This window comes from Sceloporus occidentalis, unplaced genomic scaffold (assembly GCF_023333645.1).
Source record: "Sceloporus occidentalis isolate IW3139 unplaced genomic scaffold, rSceOcc1.0.p SCAF_1, whole genome shotgun sequence".
Classification (NCBI taxonomy): domain Eukaryota; kingdom Metazoa; phylum Chordata; class Lepidosauria; order Squamata; family Phrynosomatidae; genus Sceloporus; species Sceloporus occidentalis.
In genome coordinates, this window is record NW_028316981.1 from 113,565,419 (window position 1) to 113,587,752 (window position 22,334).

Consider the following 22,334-nt stretch of genomic DNA (forward strand, 5'->3'; position numbering starts at 1 on the left):
TCAATTTTTCATGTGGTCTTCCTCTCTTTCTGTTGTTGCCTTCTACCTTCCCTAGCATTATTCACTTTCCTAATGAGTCATGCCTTCTCATGATGGGGCCAAAGTATGACAACCTCAGTTTCATATGATTCGAGGGAGAGTTCCTGGGATGGCTGGTAACAAACAACAGTGGAAGGCACCAGGTTAGCAAAAACTATTTTAGCACACAATTTAAGGAATAGCTGGTACAAAGAAATCCCAGAATGTAGAGTTGATCTACCTTTGCAAAGAAAACTGTGAGATATGTAGTACCACAGTGAAACATTTTAAAATGTGCCATCAAATATTTTCAGAATTAAGGCAAACCTAAAGTGAATTTCTTAGGGAGTTTTCTGGGCTGAGAGTGTGTGACTTGCACAAGGTCACCCAGTGGGCATCCATGCCTGAATGGGGATTTGAATCCTGGTTTCCAGAGTTATAGACCAATGCTCAAACCACTATGTCATACTGGCTCCTTTAAAACGATGCATACTTAAATCCATCTGCTTTGTATATACATGTAAATCAAGCTTTAGCCATTGAAAAGTATTGCACATTGCAAGCTGTCTTCATAGTGACTTGCAAGCATCTCTCCAAGTAATTGCAAATTATTCCAGGTCAAAGTTTTCTAGATTATTCTTGCAATACATTATCATAAACTGCTGCTGCCCCCCCCCCCAAATTAACCCACATCTGCCAGCCATTTTGTTGATTTCTCACTCTTGAAAGGTTCATTAAGATGATGGTTATGGCTTTTAATATGTCACCATCCAAATCAGCCAGATGCAGCTGAGCAGGTTGTTAAAACAGTTGTGCTATATTGGCTAGCACTATTTGAGAAGCACTGATAAGTTATAACTTTAATATTCTGGTTAGGGCTTTGTTGATTCAGTGTTACTGCAGCTCTCTGTGTTGGGGGTATTGTGTTCAAATGGGTTTTTGTAATGACTGCCCAAGCCTTTTTTATTTGTACAGATCCTATTTATTTGTTGTATTACTTCCTGTGTATATTCTCTGACTATATTGCCAATCTATTTCTTCAGTAGTCCAAACATGCATGGTTGTGTGTGGGTGCACAGACAAACACATACAGATATGAAAAGCTGTTCTGAAGTCAAAATCTAGTAATCAGATGCTAAAATTGAATGGTGCGTGTATTGTTTCCCATAATTCATTTTCTATTGCTTCCTCCACATTTTATTGATTTTGCTGTGTTCTGTAAACCATTGCACAAAATTAATAAGTATTGGACCATGGCTTGCATCTTTAGGACTTACAAAAAGGTGTTATGAATGACCATAAGATGCTATTGCCAACGGTTTTGCCCTCCATGTGTTTTGGATTTCCATGTACCAGCATTCCTTCTCATTGGTTATGCTGGCAGGAGCTCAAAGAATAAAACATTTGGGAGGGCCAAAGGCTGGTAACTGTTGTGCTATGAGAAAGCAATCTTTCTGGAGATTGTTTGATTGCCATTGATAGTATCCCATATACAGCTGTTTTTTAATTGGAATTGGGCTTTTCCCGAAGAACCAGACTGATTCCTGAGATGTGCTCACTAATGTATGACTTCACAATGACTCCATACATTAAAAAGTAATAGACACTTGTTCATTCAGTTAAAAAGAATACAGAAAGATATGTTTCTGTAGTCTGCTCTGATTAGTTCTAATCTGGCTCTCCAGAGGAGAAGGACATGACACTAAGACATCGAGTTTCTCTCTTCCAAGAGGCTTATTCTTAATAGCATGGATAGGGGAGGTGGGGGGGGGAGGATTCTTTTGATCTTGTATTTTAATCTTAAATTTTAATTTGCACCATAAAAATTTAATCACTGTCCTCCTAGGTTTCAAAGAGAACAGTGCTAAGTATTTCATGCACGCTGCACATTACACATGTAAGGCCAGATCCTTTTATATTTGCCACAGCTTTGAGGGCTGCTTATTAAATTAGTAATGACCATCATTGGAGGCTGTCAGCACCTTTCAGCAGACACAGGCTCCTGAATTGCCACTAAATTACATAATAACATCAGAGAGGTTTGTTTTCATAAATGTCGCTGCACTGCAGAAATGATCCTCCTTATTGCATCCGTAGGGGATTCTGCATTCAAGTCATATATTTAATGCTTTTTATTATGCTTAAGAAGGTTAAAGTGCAAAAACACTTGCTGTAATGCTCTGAAAACATTAGTCCCAGCCTCGCCCCCCAAAACCAATAGTAACTTTCATACAATGCAAGCCAAGTGTCATAATTCTATCAGGTAATGGGCAACCATTCCTCTTCCTTTAACTTGAGCCCAAGGGGAAACAAGGTTAATTCACTTAAGAGACAGTTATTACAACCTGAAGATTTGTTCCAGCTTCCTTAAAAGTGACCAAGGGCTCCATTTTCTGAGGCAAAGAAGCAATTTTTCTCTGAGTAAAGAGAGATAAAATGGTACTTAAGCTGCCATGCATTCTGGTTCATAACTTGCAATTGCTCCAGAACAAGGTACTTTAGGTTCAAGCATGTACTCTCGTCTCAGTAATGGAAAGGTGACTGACCACAGAAAAGCATTATCTTAGGCAACATAGACGGCATGCTATTGTACATCTTATTGCCACTGACTAAAATATCCTATATACTAAGGGCAAATTGTCATGTAGACAAGGTGGCACCAATGACACATGAAGAAGAACTGTCAGGAGACCAGGAGAACCTCAATGTAAACTGAAGAGAGAGAGAGAGAGAGAGAGAGAGTGTGTGTAGAGTGTGTGTGCACTGTGTGGCAGAAACCCTGGAAGGAACTAGTAAACAGCCCAATGAATTCAGAGGACAGAGAGTGCAGAGTGTAAAGGAGGGGAACTAGAAAATACGGATATGAATGAATAGAATGAAAATAGAATGGATATTCTGAAAAAAGGTGTAACTGAATAGCTGGAATCCTGAATAAAAGTGTTCCATGCCACATCTTTTGTTTGTTTGTTACAGATACTACTTGTCACATAAACAACACAAAGAATTACCTTAAAGAAAAGTAAAAAACCAATCCACTTCACAGTAGAAGTGGTATTATACAGTACCAGAGAGGCAAATTCCTTAACTTCTGAGCTGAGAGATGTTAGGTATATGCAAAATATGCTCCTGTTGGAGAAACAAAACAAAAAAAGACATCTGACACAGTAAAGGTTTCTTCATTTCCTGGGCCCTTTTATGCTTGTTGTTATTCACTATGAAGCTTCCTTCAATTTTGCAGGCAATAAAAAGGTGGAAAACTTCTTTTCAGCAAATTGTTCACCACTTTCTTCCTCTCAAATGCTTGCCTAAGGGGAAAAATGTGATAACTTTGTGCTCCTGCCATAGCCCTTTATAGAGCCAAATGAGGTACAAAGAGGTCACACAGCAACTTGTATTTCAGTGAGGAAGCAGGGGTTTTTAAAAAATATGCTTCATCTTCTTTACTTTTTTTCAGATTCTGCTTTGCTGCACATGGCCATGAGTCCACTGCATGTATGTGCAGTGAATTATGTGTCATTATCTGAGAAGACATTACAGGGAGTGTCAAAAGTGCCTTGATTTTATGTAGATGCTATAAGTGTCTTTCAACTAAATTTGTCTTACACAGCAAGGGTAAGCTAGCAAGGGGAAATGCCAACTTATGGGACCCAATAACAAAAATTGTTCCCAGAGCATCAGGGAGTCCCAAGTTGTTCTGGCATCAGAATCCATACAGAGTGTAACGAGAGCTGAACGGGCAATGAGTTCCTTTTCCCAGTGACTAAGATATAAACATACTGTAAATTAACTGTAAATTAATAAGACATAATGACATTCATTTTGTGGTGTGGCTGTAACATTTTAGGTATTTTTATACTTACAGAGGTGTGGCAACACTCAATGGTGGAAGAGAAACAGTTCAAGTGCTGGTTCATGATGTGTTTTCCATTCCTGCCTCAGAAACTGTTGAAATAACAAGGTAACAAGAGCAAATCAGGCCGCCTGACTCAGCAGGCTGGCCTAATTGCTGGGGCGGTCAGGCACCCCAGCTCTGTTTGCTGCAAGGGCCTCCGAGCCCCGGCAGCCTCTTTGCCCATGAGTCATGGAGGCAACGCTTCCACACCCAACTACAGTTCCCAGCGCCCCTTGCGGGGCTTGTGGGAGGACCCTTTGGGGTGCCCCAGTCCTCCAGGGCATCCGATTGGCTGTCAAGGCCGGCCCCTGATTGGTGCATAGGCCTATTTAAGGCCTCATGGCACTCAATACAGCACCATTCCCAGCTCGGCTCTGGTCATGCACAGAGCCATGCTCAGGGAGCGGGAGCAGTGGCCATTTTGGCCACGTGGCTCCTTGCACCTACAGGCTGCAACCTTTATCTGTGCCATTTTGGAGGGCATGGCCACAACTGCTCATGGCCTTTTGGCCCTGCTGAGCAGCTCAGCCTTTCCTCAGAGTGTTCCTCTCCCATGCCCCTCTCTATTGCAGCTTTTCCCCTTGGGGCCTCCGCATGAGCACTTGGGCGCTAGATTTAACCCCTTCACCTGGGTAATCTGTGGTTTGCCAGGGCTTTATCCTCATCTGGGGTCTGTCTTTTCCCCTTGGGGGCCTACTCCTTCTCCTCCTTTGGGTGTTGGCCTCTCCTTGCCAATTCCCTTCCCTCTCCTGTTTGCTTGGCTGCCCTCACCATGCCTCCAAAACCTCCCAAGCAAATGGCACACATACCTGTGGTATGACAAAGCGGCGGTTCATAAGGAGTTTAAACATCATATAATTAAAAGGTCTTTTTTACGAATTTGGGTCAAAATTAAGAAGAAACTTTATAGGAAAATTCCTTTATGGGTATCTCCTCAAGAAGCTTTTCTAGGTTGTTGGAAATCTTTAAACACTTGGCTCACATATAAAGATATCTTATATAAAACAGACCAATACGAGTATGAAATGAAACCTATTGAGGAGCTTACTCAAATTGACCCAAGAATACAATTAAAAGAGAGATTTAAAATGGACACCAAAATATACGAATTTGGAGAGGAACAAGTCAAATTGGAGGAAGTATTAAAGAGTAAAAAGAATTTTAAAAAGTAGCAAATATCTATAGAGCTTTGCACAACCTGAAACAAGAAGAAGACCCGATATCGGAAGCGATCGTAAAATGGGCAACTGATTGCGGGAGGATCATTGAACTTAAAAGCTGGAGGTATGCGAGGTCTAGAACAAAGAAGTTTACAAAATCACAAATATTGAAATTCAAAATGGAACAAAGATGGCACCTGACCCCTATTAAAATGGCAAAGATTTATAATCTAATCATAGAATCTTAGAATCATAGAATCATAGAGTTGGAAGAGACCGCACGGGCCATCCAGTCCAACTCCCTGCTATGCAGGAATTCCAAATCAAAGCATCCCCAACAGATGGCCATCCAGCCTCTGCTTAAAGACCTCCAAGGAAGGAGACTCAACTACACTCCGAGGGAGTGTGTTCCACTGTCGACCAGCCCTTACTGTCAGGAAGTTCTTCCTAATGTTGAGGTGGAATCTCTTTTCCTGCAGCTTGCATCCATTGTTCCGGGTCCTGTTCTCAGGAGCAGCAGAAAACAAGCTTGCTCCCTCCTCGATATGACATCCTTTCAAATATTTAAACAGGGCTATCATATCGCCTCTTAACCTTCTCTTCTCCAGGCTAAACATCCCTAGCTCCCTGAGTCGTTCCTCATAGGGCAAGGTTTCCAGACCTTTCACCATTTTAGTCGCCCTCCTCTGGACACGCTCCAGTTTCTCAATGTCCTTTTTGAATTGTGGTGCCCAGAACTGGACACAATATTCCAGGTGGGGCCTGACCAAAGCAGAATACAGTGGCACAATTACTTCCCTTGATCTAGACACTATACTTTTATTGATGCAGCCTAAAATTGCATTGGCCTTTTTAGCTGCCGCATCACACTGTTCACTCATGTTCAACTTGTGGTCTACTTGGACTCCTAGATCCCTTTCACATGTCCTTTCATTCAGCAATGTGTCTCCCATCCTGTATCTGTGCATTTCATTTTTCTGCCTTAAGTGCAGTACCTTACATTTCTCTGTGTTGAATTTCATTTTGTTAGCTTTGGCCCAGCTTTCTAGTCTATTCAGATCATTTTGAATGTTGATCCTGTCGTCTGGAGTATTAGCTATTCCTCCTAATTTGGTGTCATCTGCAAATTTGATAAGTATGCTCCCAATTCTGCCATCCAGGTCATTGATAAAGTTGTTGAATAACACTGGGCCCAGGACAGAGCCCTGTGGGACCCCACTGGTCACTTCTCTCCAGGCTGAAAAAGAGCCATTGTTGAGCACCCTTTGGGTTTGGCCGGTGAACCAATTACAGATCCATTTAACAGTTACTTTGTCTAGCCCCCATTTTACAAGCTTGTTTGCAAGAATATCATGGGTAACCTTGTCAAAGGCCTTACTGAAATCAAGATATACTATATCCACAGCATTCCCTTCATCTACCAAGCTGGTAATTTTATCAAAGAAAGAGATCAGATTTGTCTGGCATGACTTGTTTCTCTAAAACCCATGTTGACTTTTTGCGATTATAGCATTGCCTTCTCGATGTTCACAGACTCTCTGTTTAATAATTTGCTCCAGAATGTCAAACAGTTGTTGGAAATGTCAGTAAGCAGTTGGTACATGGATACACGCCTGGTGGCAATGTACTAAAATGAAATTTTTTTGGAAACAAATACATAGGTTTATTGAAAAGACATTCCAGATAAAATTTTAACTCAGCCCAGAAATTTATCTTTTAAACATGTTATACAAATTGCCGTCACATACATATCCTTTACATGAAAGGAAATATTGGCGTATATTGCTGTATCTGATCACAGCTGTGAGATTGACACTAGCACAAAAATGGAAGAACAAAGACATACCAAGTTTAGATGACTGAAGGTATTAGAGATGAAAGATATGGATAAGCTGGTAGCTCTTTTGAATAACAAAGACATTAATTAAACAGAGGAAGAGTGGCCCCCCATAATTAAAGCTTGTACCCAGAAATGGGTTGAAGGATACAAAAGCAGGGACTGAAACAAATAATAAAGTTCCCAGAAACCTAGACTCTCTCTTATTATGAAAGAATTGCTGCATAGTTTATAGATGATTTTGTATTGTATCTTGGAAAGGATGGAGAATAAGACAATGAGCTAACAATTTACAGAGCTAACTACTGAGATGACTTTAAGAAGTAAAATAAGAGTAGTATATTATATATACTATATATTGTTAGGGATGATGGGAGTTGCAGCTCTTCTCCTGGCTTTCACTCTCACCCCCCTGGTCAGCAGAAGAACAACCAGTTTGACCAGTAGCTCTGAGAATTGGCTGAAGATGTCTTCCAATCTTCTCTGAAGTCTGCTGGTTCTTGTTCAGCTCTCAAGACACCAGTCAACACAGTAGTCTTCTATAAAAGATCTACTTTTATTCTAATATATACAGTGGTGCCCCGGGTTACGAAATTAATTCGTTCCGGGGCGCCGTTCGTAACCCGAAAAGCCTTCGTAAGCCGAATCGCCATAGGCGCTAATGGGGAAAAGCCGCGATTCCGTGCAAAATAGCACCGAAAAGCACCAAAAGTTTTTTCGTAACCCGAAAAAACTTTCGTAACCCGGAACAATAATTTCCTATGGGTTTTTTTCGTAACCCGGAAATTTCGTAACCCGGAGAATTCGTATCCCGGGGTACCACTGTACACTATGCACAAAACAATTCACTACTCACAAAACTCACACTACTATGCTCCTCAATACCCACACTACTATACTCCTCAATACCCACAAAAAATATTGCCATACATTATTGCTTATATAGACATTTGTCTCTCAATTCATTATACAGTTGCCACCTCCTGGGCGTGTACATACATTATGATTGACATATCATACTTGGCTCAATCTTTACCTCACATTGCATCATACATTGCTGTCCACTCAATGACTTTCAGGTGATATCAATTTGCACCTTTTCACTTTGTCCTTGCCACATGTGTCCTTGGCATTTAGGAACTTCTAATTACATTATATGCAACACCTATGTGCCATTTCAATAGCTTTTGCTGTGTCATGTTACTTTCAAATACATTCATATACATATTATATTTCTTGTGACTATATATCCCATGTTGCTTTTTCCTCACACACACACACACACACACATACATATATATATATATATATATATATATATATATAATGTATGGGGTTTTTTTGGATGTAAAGGATATGTATAAACAATGCATGTGATATAAGATATGATAAAAACTATAGAATATAATCCTATTTTTATGAGTTTATGTAGAAGCATTTGTTTTAGAACTTTTTATATATGTATATGTATGTAAAAATAAAGTTTAAAAAAAAAACTCCCAAGCAAAGGACTAGAACTTTGCGCCCTGCCACGAGGTCAGGCTGGGCTCCCCCGCAGGTCCTGGTCCAAACTCGCCCTCAATACTAGACAACCAACTCCTAGCGGTTCCTCTTCAATACAAGTTGCTCCACTCCTGTCTGAGGCTGCTGCAGCAGATCTCACATGTTCAATCTCCGAGTTGATCTCCGAGCCGCTACCTGTGCAGCTCAGGCTCCTCCTCCAGCTCCTGGTGGTGCTGATCCTAGGGTTTGGTCCAGCAATTCAAGTTCCAGTTCTAGTTCTTCTTCATCTTCATCCTCTAACTCTGATGGTGAAGTCCCTGCCTCTGGAGCTACCCCAGCTGCTAAGCGCAAAAAGCGAAAGAAGACGAAGAAAAAGGGCCATCAAGCTCACTCCAATCATCTTCTGCCCACACTGTTGTGGGTGATACGTGCCCTGGAGTGCCTGTGGGCAGGGATGGGTTTGGGGTTGAGCATGCTTTGGTCCCTGGTTTACCTTGCTGGGCCATTAAGCACCAGTCCTGGTGTCCTGGTTTACAAGGAGTTTGGGTTGAGCCCCAGGCCTCTGTCATTCCTGTTTTCGCCCCTGGGGAGCACCCTCCTTGCTCTCACCTTTCCAAAAAGGTTAGGAAGCTCATTTTGTGAGGCTGTTATGTTGACGTCTTTTATTTGCTGTAGCCTAAGGGTCAGGATGCTATTGCTGCTACTTCCACCAACAACTCCAAAGATTTGGTCCAGACCTCGGAGGTAGAGAAGAACTGCTGGACCTGATCCCCTTCCCCACCACCTCTCCCTTCTCCTTTTGTGTCGTGTCGTTTTAGATTGTAAGCCTGCGGGCAGGGAACTGTCTAACTAAAAGATTTTATGTACAGCGCTGTGTAAATTTACAGCGTTTTATAAATAAAGGTTAATAATAATAATAATAATAATAATAATAATAATAATAATAATAAGGCACTTCCTGCTGAGTGCACTTTTTCCAACTGGTTGGAAGGTTTTTCTATTTTCAGGGCTGTGGTTAACATGGCTTTTCTTGAGAGGGCTTGGTATCTTGACAGCCATTTACTCAATGTGCTGAGAGCCAAGTCCTTTGCTGGTGAGGCTGCGCCCATCGCCTATGATGCAGCCTTTCACCAGCATGTGTCCCAGAACTCCAGGGAGCATTTGGACCTCCTCTACAATCATATCTGGTTACTTAAAGTTGGCACCCAAGCCAAGGTGCTGCCAAGATGATGAGCAAAAAAGATTGTAGACTTGTTTGCAGGGAATACAATGCTGGCAAGTGTTCCTGCTCTCAATGTAAATATGACCATTCCTGTGAGTTGTGCCAAGGCAGTCATCTTAAGGTGTCGTGTACTCACCCATTGGGCTCTCAGCAGCCTTTTGCTCAAGGTGCCCTGCCCATGCAGCTGCTGGCAGAAAGGATGGAGCCTCCACTCCTGAGGCCAGGGGGACAGGGCCCCCCGAACAGTCCCACCTTGGCTGACCCAGGCCCTTTCCCCCTCGCTCGCTCACCCATTCGCCTGGCAGCCCTCCTCCCACTCCTCCAGGTCTACCCTCTCCATAAAGCTGCCTCCTTCCTCACCGAAGGATTCACCTTGGGCTTTTGCATTCCAGTGGTTGGTTCCCTGCCCCCCTCCGAGGCTCATAATTCGAAGTCGGCCCGTGACATGCCTCATATCCTTCTGGCTAAAATAAACAAGGAGCACAAGGCTGGCTGGATTAAGGGCCCTTTCCTGACTTCTCCTCTTCCTGTTTTCCATGTCTCTCTCCTGGGGATGGTGCCCAAGAAGTCCACTGGCGAACTCCGCCTCATTCACCACCTGTCCCCGCCCCCAGGGGCTTGTATCAATGATTCCATCCCTCCTGAGTTGTGCTCCATCTGCTATGCTTCCTTTGACCCTGCAGTCTGCCTTGTTGGGTCTTGCGGTCGGGGGGCCCTCCTTGCTAAATGTGACATACAATCTGCCTTCCGCCTGCTACCCATCCATCCTGCAGACTTTCACATCCTTGGGTTCAGGTTTTCCAGCCATTGATATTTTGACAAAGCTATGCTCATGGGTTGTTCCGTTAGCTGTGCGGCCTTCAAGACTTTCAGTACTTTCCTTGAATGGGAAGTCAAGCGACGAGCCTCACCTGTCTTGGTCACACACTACCTGGATGATTTTCTGTTTGCTGGTGAGGCCAACCATCATGGTTGTCAGAAGCTCTACTTTCTCTTCTCTGGCCAAAGAGATTGGTGTTCCCCTTGCTCCAGAAAACACTGAAGTCTGCTCCACATCTCTCACATATTTAGGCATTTGTTTGGACTCCGTTGCTGGAGTTTCCCGCCTCCCAGACAACAACCTTGTGGCGCTCCAGTCCCTTATCTCGCAAATCATGGGGGCCCAAAAGGCTACCTTGCTTCTGATGTGATCCCTTTTCAGCCACATTAACTTTGCTTGCCAAGTTATTACGCCTGGCAGGGCCTTCTGTTCCAGACTGGCTAGGATCACGGCTGGCCTGCAATTGCCCACCACGTCCATCTCTCTAAGGGCATCTGAGATGACCTTTGGATCTGGCAAGGGTTTTTGAATGATTTCAATGGTACTTCCATTTGGCAACACCCTTGGGATATGGATGATGGGTTGCAAGTTCATTCTGATGCAGCTGGGAGCCATGGTGTTGGTTTGCTTTTCCAGGGCCACTGTTGTGGCAGCCTTTCATATTTGGCATGATGCCTTTTTCAATAAGCAGGTGTGTTTTGGGTGTGACATTCAAGTGGTGGTCCATATTGTTAACAGCCAGTCCTCTAAATCTGAGGGAGTTATGGTGCATTGCTTTCTTCTGTGCTGTCTCCATAACAATGTTTCTTTCACAGCTTGTTCTGTGCCCAGCCTCCAAAATAACATAGCAGATGCTCTCTCTTTCCAGGAAGCCAAGTTCTGCCAAATGGCTCTAGAGGCCGACCCCTCACCTGTGCCCTTTCTGGAAGACCTCTGGGAGATTCGATGTCTGTTGTGATGAAGAGAATTCTATCCTCCTTGGCCCCTTCCACCCTCAGGCCCTTTCAGAGAGCCATCCCCAAGCTGGCTGCCTTTTTGTGGGCGACTGGCCTCCAGGCCCATTGGCCTATTGATTCTTCCACCATCCTCCAGTTTTTGGTTTGGTTAAAAGGGGCTGGTATTGCCCCTAGGATCATGTCTGTCCACCTGGCAAGCATTTTCTTCTTTTCAAAATCCGGGGGCTTTGGTGATCCCTGTTCTTCCTTCCTTGTCAGAAGGGTTCTGGAGAGTTGGAGACGGCCCCATCATGTCCATGGAGATACCAGGCAGCCCATCTGCTTCCAACTTTTGGTTCAAATTATTGATCAGATCCCCCTTGTTTGTTTATTCCGAGCTGCTTTTGTTACCGCGTTCTTTGGGCCTTAAGGGTGGGTAAGTTAGTAATTTCCTCTAAGCGTGATGTGTCCATGAGATCTCTTCACTTTGGTGATGTGTCTTTCATTCATAAGTCTGTTTGTTTGAGTATTCATAGATCCAAATGTGACCAGTTGGGTTGGGGTTCAACCATCACTCTGAGGTGGCTCCAAGGCTCCCACCTGTGCTCAGTGTGAATCCTGCACAAGTTTCTGGTTACATGTCTTCCCCTGGATGGTCCTTTCTTCTGCCATAGTGATGGTTCCCTGTTGACACGCTGCCAGCTGATATCTGTGCTGTGCATGGCCATTAGACATCTGGGCCTCCCTCCTGATGACTTTGGCAGCCATTCTTTCTGCATTGGTGCAGCGACCTCAGCAGCTCAATGTGGGATCCCAATGAATCTATCAAAAAGCTTGGCAGGTGAAAGTCTGGAGCCTTTGCTGGCTATGTTTGCCCACATATGGACCTCTGTTTTGGACATTAGTTTGGTTTTGTATAGGACTGGCAGAAAGCTTTCCTGCTTGGAACAGCCTTCTGTGGTGGCAGCATAGGACCTGGATCTGGTGGGCGTGGTTTCCAGGGCTGCATAGCCCTGGAACAGGAGTCCTTTGGGACTCAGGAGCGCTAAAGACAGGCGGTGTGGTCATTGTGGGGACCACACCGAGTCAGCATCTCCTGGTGACTAGGGGCTTAATTAAAACATGCGACAGGCTGCTTGCATATTTGCGAGAGGGCGTTTCCCATTGCCCCTATGTCATCCGAAAGCTTAGCCATGACCAGGCAAATCTTGTTCATTGACCAGCCAGGGTGTTGAATGATGTTTCCAGATCCAGATCTCATGCTTTGGGCCAACCCTACTCTTGTGTCTGTTTGTTAATAAAATTGTGGCCTTTTTTCTCCATAAACATGGGTATTATTTTATTGGGGCAGCTTCCCTCCACAGCAAAGGTATAACTCAATTAAGAGAGTAACTGTTCCTGGGACATGACTTCTTTAACAGATAATTAGCTACTAACATGGAAAAAATAAAGAAAGGTTCCTACATCACCAAAAAATAAGAGGCACTTGATATGTTTCAGCAATAATAATAATAATAATTATTATTATTATTATTATTATTATTATTATTATTATTATTATTACGCACAAGTAAATGAAATAACTAGATCAGATACACCTTGCATAAATAAGCAAAAACATTTTGAGCCTTCTAAAGACCATGTGAAAGCTTCCAGGGATGACTTTTTTTCCCTGTCAGGCTCCACTTTTGTCATGATTTTCATTTTGGCAGCCAAACGTATAGTTCTATGATTTTTATTTTTTTTAAACATGCTGGGCACAGCTTGTGAAGCAGCTTATCGGATCTCCACCTTTTTCTCTATTTTGCTATTCATGCATGCTCAGAAAAGGACCCTGGAGGCAGCTGCTATTTACTTTGTCTGTTGTATGCAGGCACACATAGCTACCGAAGGGTGAAATGGATCAGAATCCCATTCTTTCCCCACTCAAGCTTTTTTTTTTCATTGTTTAGTAGAGATGATGCTGTTGCAACCCAACACCAAAAGCCTGTGTTTATGAAGACCTACTTTATTCTCTTCCCAGTACCAATGTTGCTTTTAACAAAACACCCTTCAAGCTAAGCAGAGGACAAAGAGAAGGGCTGAGAAGCATTAAAAGGCTTTATAAAGGGAAATTGCTTTGTTAGGGGCTGTGTTAACTGATGTGTATGTGTGCGTATTGTTTTGTATATGTTTATGTACTTATATATGCTTACGTACTTTACATAAATAATCATTTAGACAGGGTCTTACCAGGAGATACACGCTAACTGGTTATTTTCTGTTGCTTTCCTATAATGATGGGGAAAATTCTGGTTTGGCTTGCATGTAAATACCACCTTTCTCTCATAACAACTAACAAGGAAATAGTTAAAGCTGTAAGAGCAATTGGCCCATGCTAATGGCATGGGTTTAAAATGAAATTTGGATTTTAATCTTATAATTCCATTCCCTGAATCTTGAAAAGGGTTTCTATGTAAATATAAAAATAAATATATAAATATATTTACTGGTAGAGTGGTGGAGGTGGAGTGGTTTGAATGTTGGACTACAGCAACCTCTGGTTTTCAGGCTCTGCCAATGACATCATTATAACAAATCTTAAAGAGAAAGTATTCCTAGAAGGAAACCTTCATATCTACAAAAAAAAGTAGTGTGTCTACTAAGCCATGATACACAAAAGTGCTTTGAAGGAATAAGTTAGAAGTCATAAACCTATAAAGAGCCCCCCTCTCTCTTGCAAATCAGACTTAAAAGCAAGCGTGAAGGATGTGAATAGACAGTGTAAAAAGTTAATATTTCCTAATTATGTTTAAAAATTATATATATATATATGGGTATTTTAAAGCTTATTTGAAAGTTTTATATAATTTTCTCATTGATCCTAAGTATCCTAAGTAACAGGAAACTAAAAAAAAGTACCAAATTACTTTTCAAACCTAATGATGAGTAATTAACATTATGTAACCACTGTAATGAGTACCAAAAACAAATTACTTTTGAAAACATCTTCCTAGTCCTTTGTCATTGAAACACGAAGAAATTACATTTTGCAGGCATGGAATTTTTTGAATTCCCACACTTCAATGTACCAATCAAAAAAAGCTAAACTGCCTGAATATTCTCTTATACTTCTCACTTGTATACTTAGGTAACTAGAGGTATGAACATTTGTCCAAATGTTTGGACATTTTCCTTCATACAGTCAGTCCCTTTGATTTTCCTTCTCAGCAACATGTTGGATTTTGAAGACTATCTGTTTGTTGAGCTCACAAAACAAAAGTGCAGCCACTTGGCAAGGTGACCGTTTGTTGAGGTTATCTGTAAAAAACAAACAGGCTTCTTGATTTGCTGCCATCTATGCAAATTCTGGGGAGCCATGCACCTTGATTGTGTGAAATGATTGTTTTCTGATCAGGTGTTGACATAAACACTTCATTCTCTCCCTTTAAAATGATGTTACTTATTGCAGAGTGTCTATAAGGCTATACACCAGAGAGTTAAGGATTAATGATTATGCACTTTAAAGCCTCACAATATTGATCAGAGATGACACTACATTTAAAAAAAAAAATATGGGGACATTTAAAAGTCAGAGTTTATTGAAAGTGAGCCAATGTGTCCCATGTGCCAAAACAGATAGCCTTGCTTACCTAAAGAGACTACCCCTCCTTCTTTGACTACTCACAAACAATAACAAAGAGGTGGGCACTGAGGTATATTGGCTAAGAAAAGGTATGCAGCCTCTAAGATTAAAGAGAAGATTTAAGCCTGCTGCAAGATGCAGGCCCTAGAGATGACAGGCAGATATACATTTGCTTGCTTTATTGCTTGTTTATTAAAATATTTATCCCCTGTTCTATATCCAAGGATCTTAGTGTGGTATACAATAAATAAAATTCATGCATACACACACACACACACACACACACACACACAGAAAAAAAATTTGCCATCTAAAATATACTAAATTACAAAAATGTAAAATGGTTACAGAAGATTTTCATACCAGCTCTTAAGTGCTGGAGAGTCAGTGCTTAAGGAAGTGTGTGTGTGTGTGAAAGCCTGGCATGCTTCCTCATTGTCAGGGAATCATCGGCTCCCTCTAGCATCACTGAATCATTCCAGGAGAGTGAATTTCCTCTGAACGGAAACTTTGCCTTCAGAGAAAATCCCCTCTCCTGGAACAATTCAGTGATGCTAGAGGAAGCCAACGAAGATTTTCACACCAGCTCAGAAGCGCTGATAAAACATTGCTGGATCATTGAGGATGTATGTGTGTGTGTGAAAACATGGCACTCTTGCTCAATGTCAGGGAATCGGCGGATCCCCTCTAGAGTCAGTGAATCATTCAGGGAGAGGGAATTTCCTCTGAATGGAAATTTTGCATTTAGAGGAAGTTGCCTCTTCCCGAATGATTCAGTGACACTAGAGAGTAGCCAATGATTCCCTGATGTTGAGGAAGTGCACCAGGCTTTCACACATGCGTGCTTCCTCAACGATCTAGCAGCGTTTTTGTTGGGAAATGTAGTTCTTTCTTGAGGATCGTTAGAAACTCAGGAAAGTAAGCAAGATTGTTTAATCTTACTAGCAGAGTTCACACAGCGGAATATAAGGCAAGCAGGAAAACTCAACTAACTCCACTTTTCTCTCCCAGCCCACGTGTCCCCAATAAAAACACAGTCACTTGGTTAAAAGTGAAAAAAGAAATAAGTTTACTTACAAAATCATGTGTATGAAGAGATACACAGGTCTAGCTTCATGTTGCAAGAAAAATGAGGTAGAAAGGTAGTCTACATGCATCTCAGGAAAGGTGCTGCCTGAGCATCCTTTCATCAGCTTCGGACACAGGCAAGGAGATTAGTAGGTAAGTAGATAGTAATGGCGACTCATCTTTGCTTCTTCTTCTTCTTGGGACAAAAGGTTAGGTGTCCTCATGGGTAAACAGGAAATGAGGAGAGGCAATGAGGAGGGGTTGTTAGTAGGCAATAAACCACCATAGACATGCATTACTAGAAGGTCTCAGCATGCGAAGTTGCTATATCCCAACAGTTTTACCAGAGCTTCTGAGCTGGTGTGAAAATCTTCACAGTTTCCCTAATGATGAGGAAGCACACCAGGCTTTCACACGTAAGGGAGGCCTTACATGAATGATAACATATTGCTCTATACTACTTAGTTAGAATAAATACTTTCTGTAAAAGTATCTGCAATCTCTTTACTCCTATACATGTGCCTTAGCTCGGTCATTGCTAGCTTAGGTTAGCAAGGAAAGAAAACTCTGAGTCCTTAGCAAGTCCCAGTGTATGCTAAAGGGAATTCATTATAGATTCACTGGGTGGTGGCAGCTTGACTAGAGGATCTCAAGGGGTATCATTCAGCTCCGCAAGGAGTGGGAACAGATATCCAGGAGACTAGAGGAAATTAAAGGATCTGCTGGGGCTAAAGGCCAAGAACAGGGTTGCTGTTTGGCTGCTTGGAGCCCAGAGATCATCACAGGGCCTCCTTGCACTTAGGACCCTTTCACACTACAACTTTATATCTCTATAGATTTCATTTTACCTGACATGGCAACATGCTTCAGATGTGTACTTTAAGGAAGGATGTTTAGCATAGCCATGGAGTTATTATGCTTCTATCCAGACTACAAATCCCAAGATTTTATAGGAGGGTGCATGGCAATTGAAATGGAATCAGAGACCCAGGTTTTCTATATGGGCTGACATGTGTTGAAGGCACATGACAGCAACAAACATCCTGACAGAATCATTTAAACTCAGGTGTATTTGATATCTGACTTCAGAGAAGGAGAAGATGTGTTGGGTCCATTCACAAGAATACTTGCTCTAAATGTGTTCTGTTCCTTCACATCAACTCCAACTTATAGTGACCCTATCATAGGTTTTTCTTGCAAGATTTGTTCAGGAGAGGTTTGTCACTGCTTTTCTCTGAGGCTGAGAGAATATGACTTACTCAAGGACACCCAATAGTTTTCCATAGTCAACCATGGGAATTCATATGTTGGTATCCTAGAATCTTAATCCAACACTCAAACCAAAACACCACACATATTGGTGGCCCTACAAATACTGCCATGCAAAGTTCATATTACTGGCATATGAGCCGGACTGTCTGAAACCGTGCTGCTTGTTCATTAAGAAACTGGATGAGTCTCAAATTAACATTTTAAAAAATGAAATATTTTTTTAAATAAAACCCTATAATATTACACAACTGGAAATTGTGTCTGTAAAGAATTTAAGATTCATACCAAGTCTTTCATTTCTTTCTTTTCCTCTGCTTATGAACTGTGTATGTGTTTTTGCTACTAATCCTATTTGCTGTGGGTATTCACTATATTCTCTGTGCAAGCAACTGAATTGCTTCTATTTTTCTAACCGTGATTTTCCTGCCCTAATTTAATTGAATATTAGTAAGATCATACAGGGGAACGGAAATCAAAAACACCAACTTTGTCATTTGCCACTACCAGAAAAGTGGCATTTTATTCCTAATCAGCCTATAATAGATTCCGAGGCTGGAATTCTACCTTTTTAAAGTTGATTGTGAATGTCCCTCCTGCAATAACATTCACACAGGGAGCATTTTAATTTTCAACCCTCAAACACTGTTGACCTTAAAACCAAGCAAAGTAAAGTATTTATGATCCTGTGGTGTATGCTTTTTTAAAATGTATTGTTTCAATATTTTTGTAACATTTGTATTTTTGCTGGTGTTTTTTAGCATTAAAATCACTCAAGCTGTGCTGGAATATAATGATGTGCACTGAACCAGAGTACAGAAGGATAATTCAGTTCATGGAGGTTATTCTAGCTCATCATGTACACAAAAGCTTGAAAGGAAGTGCAGAGGAATCTTGGTTCTTGACATGTGCTCTATTCAAGACAAGGAAGATTCACTTATATACAGAAATATAGGGCTGTACATCTGCAAAGCAAACCAGCTGAACTGGGACTCAAGATGCATGAACAACAGTAATTCATTTGGTCTCCCTAGAAACCCAGTTTCTGATACTATAATCTCATCAACAATGAACTAAAGAGATATATGTCTCTCTATTCCTTTTATAACAATGTCTCTCATGGTATAGCAGTCCCTGGCTACTCAAGCTACCACATCACAATTAGTGTTAATTTCCTTTCCCCCTGCTATCTGTTATGTTAGATTTTATTTCCTCCTTTTGCTGATCTGTTTCCCTCATTTATTCTCTTCTCACCCATTCTTCCAATTCCCTCACTTACTTGTTTGTGGTTGTTTGTTGTTGACTTCCCTTGCAGTTGCACAAAAGGAAACTGAAAAGGAAAACTCCTGCATTCCTCACATTCTGCAATAAATTCCAAAATAACTTACATAAACACTGAGGAAAAATCATGAAGTACTAAAGTAATAAGCACACCGAAAATAACTTTATTATTCCTGGGGAAATAATGTAGGGAAGGTTGGCCATGGTATTTAGCATTTCACGTTAATAGGCTGTCTGGCTTGAGCTCGGGGGCCCTTTCACATTACACAATGATAGTGATGCTATTCCTCTCTAGCTGCCACAGCTGCATCCAATTGAATCCTGGGACTGGCAGTGGATGGAGGGATCTTTAGAATTCAACACTGGAGAGTTCCACTTTTGTGTCTCACCGAGCTGCAAACCCCAGGATTCCATAGGATGCAGCCATGGTAGTTAAAGTGGAATAATTTGACTATAATTGGCTAGTGTGAATGGGCCTCGAAGTCCCACAGCCAATGCACAGTGACAATACCTGGCAGTTTGGTCTAATCTGAGTCTTCTGTGAAGGGTAACAGAGGGGCCTATTTTTCTTTTCTTTTTGTATATGCTTTTTGTTTTTTAGTTCCTCTCATCGAGTAGTCAATGGGCTCATAAAATGAAGTTCTTTTTTTTCTTCATTTTTAAACATTACTGAGGCCATTCTTTCTCATTAAAAAGAAAAACCATCAGAATACATATGCTGGGTTACTTTTTTTTTTCCCCCAACAGTCCAATGGATAAGAGAACTGAAATAGTCAGCAAGAGTTAACAGGTTCAAAGCTCTTTCTTGATTTATGCTTATCCAATCCAAACTTCTTTTTATCTAGATTGAACTCCCAAGCAATGGATTGATCCAATTACTGGGTATTTATGGATGTGAGGGGGGAAATAATGGAACGTACATTTATATGTGGATATTAACTATGGCAATTAAAAGATTTCTTTTTTTAAAAAAATAGAGCTTTAGTAGGTAAGATGGATATAAGAAGAGAGACTGGCTATTACATTATTCTCATCTTTCCTATGAGTTGTAATCTGATCCCAAATGAAGCCATCGGCACTTGTACTGTCACCTCTGGGTGTTCTTCTGTCACCAAAATATATTAGTTACTGTGATAATGTTGCTTCTCCCTTTATTTGGGTAGCACAAATAGTCTTTATTCCAGGTAACAAAGGGTTAAATGATGTCATGAGGTTAAGTTACATTTAAATGGGGCTCAGTGTCACAGAGGTGTCAAGAGAGCAATTGCCCAATAAGATGGTCCATTGGGCAGAAGTGCGGACCTTCAAGATCCTTCTCAGCACAGGTTATAATAAGCTTCAACTGACCACAAGGCAGAGAACTAAAACGAAGGGATGCTTGGAGGCAGGGGCTCCTGTCCCACCTGAGGAAGCTTGTCTAGACTTGACATAAGTGTCCAGACCCCTAGCTACCCCTATGAACATCAACTACAAATTTCATCTGATCTGTGAGTAGAATAGGAGAATGTATAAGCAAGTCACATCAGGAACTTTTGATTATTTTACTGACTTGGCTGAAATGATATCTATTCTGTAATTTAGTGTGCCTGGAGGGAAGGTGGCCTTTCATGTAAATTGATATCCTTCTGCTAATGGAGTTTTCTAACTTACAATAAAGCATTTTCCTTTAGAAGTACTTCTGTCTCTCACACTCCTCTTTCACATGCCTTTTGCATTCATCTCCACACTAGGGTTGGTGAAGAAAAGTCTATGCAACATCTGAAATGGAAGGTACCCGAAAGTGCTATGGGAAGGAGGGAGGGTCAAATCAGTACGTGGTGGTTGCTTACTGTATATTCTCATGTATAGGGGTAACTCTTATAAAAAAGAGACCCATTCCCTGGTGAAAGGCAAGAGCATAATGTATCTTGGAAGCACTGGACCCCCCCAAATCCATCCAGCCTTTACAGTAAGCCCAAACTATTATGCCTGTCAGAATTTTGAAAGTTCTTTGCCATCATTTTCCTTTGCTTCATTATTTAGATATTTTGTTGCATGCTCAAGTTTTACCATCGACTTATCCATGGGTCATATCAAAATCTATAATTTTGGCCCAAAACCTGCCCTCGACTTGTACATGAGGTCAACTTATAGTTGAGTATATACAGTAATTCATTTAGATGGTCTCAAAGGATATGAGCCAGCTCAGACAGTAGCAGGAAGGGGACACAAGAGTCTTAGAGCCAAAACAGACAACCCTAAAGGAGTGGTGTCATGCTGCCCCTTTGTGTGCTGGATCATGGCCACAGCAACCACACACCGTGGTCCTGAACCGGCATCTTTCCAGCCCCTAAAGAAGCAGCAAAATGCCACTCCTTTTGGGGCTGAAAAAAGCTGCCCTTTCTGCCGCTGCCATAGTGTTTCCCCATTTCTGTGGTGTGGTGCATGTAAACTCTGTGCCACAGAAATGTTGTGATGCCGTCTGCTGTGTGGTCAGGAGAGCGGCATTGGAGCATCTGGCATGAGTATGCCATGCTCCCATGCCACCCTGAAGCCGACTCTTTATGCTGGGCTCCTTTGCCCCTATCTGGATATTTTAACCCCACTCTGATGCCTGAAGAATCTTAATCAGAAGAGCCAAATTTACCATACCAGCAGGAGAGGGAGGTGACCTAGCCGGCATGTGCAAGCCAGCTCAAGGTCTAAACAAACAGGAAAAAGGAGTAACTAACCCATACTCTCCCTATCAGCCCACAGTGTGTGACCACAATTAAGGCAGGAGTAGCACATCTGAGAACACTTTTGACTTAGGACTGTTACACACTTCTTTCCCTTAACAAGTATTCCTGGCCTCCTGGTAATGAACTTGGCTTCCCTTGAGTACAGCTCACAGAAACCCAGACACTGACCATCTAGACTTCATGGTACTTAAAGTCAGTGCAGGACATTTAGTTGACTGGCAGAGAGAACATCTGAGGAGCATGCTGATTTGTAGGTCCCTCCACTCTTCCAAGTTCCAATCAGCTAGGCAGGAGTGGGGAGGTACAGTTTTCTGGGAGGGTAGTGTGTAGTGATTTAAAGGAAAATACTATTAACTTCACACAAGATTCATAACTAGTTTGAAGATCATTAGTGTTGCTTCATGTCAGCATTTCATTGATAATGGAGATGGTGTGGGTGGCTGCTGTCACTAGCAGCACTTTATCTCAATGGTTTATTTTCTGAGCTGGCTGAGTTCAGTGTTTCAGTATGAAACAAACATAAGATGGTTTCAACTATTTGCAGTGTTTGTGAAGTGTGTATCTAAAAATCCTTATTCAGCAACTTGTCAGATTCTCGTTCTCTAAACATGCTGGACATTTCCACCATTTCTTATATGTCATTTTGCTTAGTTTTTCTGGAAGAAAATGCTCTGCCTTAGAAATGCTGATGGTCACCCTGAGAATTGTAGAAAAACACATGATCCTGATCCCCAACCAGTTCATTGGCCTCTTTCTAAGAGGCAACTGGCTTGTAGCAGGCCCTCTTTTCTGAGGACTTAGTTGACTTAAAGCAACTTTCAAGGCCACACTTTTATGATACCTTTGTGATTTATTTATTTATTAGCACTTCACCAGTTGCAAGTCATAAAGCCGGGTTTAGAACCATAATGGAGGGCATGGGGTCCATTTGCTGTTCCTTTGCTTTGAAACAACATCAGCTTGTGGAGTCCCTTCTTCCTTCCT